The 302-nt window shown below is 31.5% G+C and overlaps 1 protein-coding gene across 1 annotated transcript in view; it reads right to left on the reverse strand.

The window, feature by feature from the left end:
* Positions 1 to 10: 10 nt before the first annotated feature.
* LOC119581784 overlaps positions 11 to 302 on the reverse strand; it is a gene marked incomplete in the record, with an annotated part of 4,506 nt that continues 4,214 nt past the window's right edge. Inside the window, 1 exon segment of the mRNA XM_037929913.1 lies at positions 11 to 300.

The raw sequence follows: 302 nt of genomic DNA on the forward strand, positions 1-302 counted from the left end.
ATTTCTTTTTAATTTAGTGTATTGTAAACATCTTTACAATAATACTTTAGGCAATAAATATCAGACGATTTTTTTTTTCTTTTTTCAGTTAACGTTAACTTTTTCTTCGACATTTTCCCAGCGATATTTTCTCGGTATGTCACTTATAATTTTCTTGACTTCAAATCTGAACTGATATAAATGGCACTGGGGTCAACCCATTATACACTTTCTTCCTCTCTTTGAGTGCCACTTGCCATATATAGAGATCAGTGGCTCCATACTGATATTCTAATAATGTCGGATTTTCATTTGGTACCATT

Source organism: Penaeus monodon, chromosome 15, assembly GCF_015228065.2.
Source record: "Penaeus monodon isolate SGIC_2016 chromosome 15, NSTDA_Pmon_1, whole genome shotgun sequence".
Classification (NCBI taxonomy): domain Eukaryota; kingdom Metazoa; phylum Arthropoda; class Malacostraca; order Decapoda; family Penaeidae; genus Penaeus; species Penaeus monodon.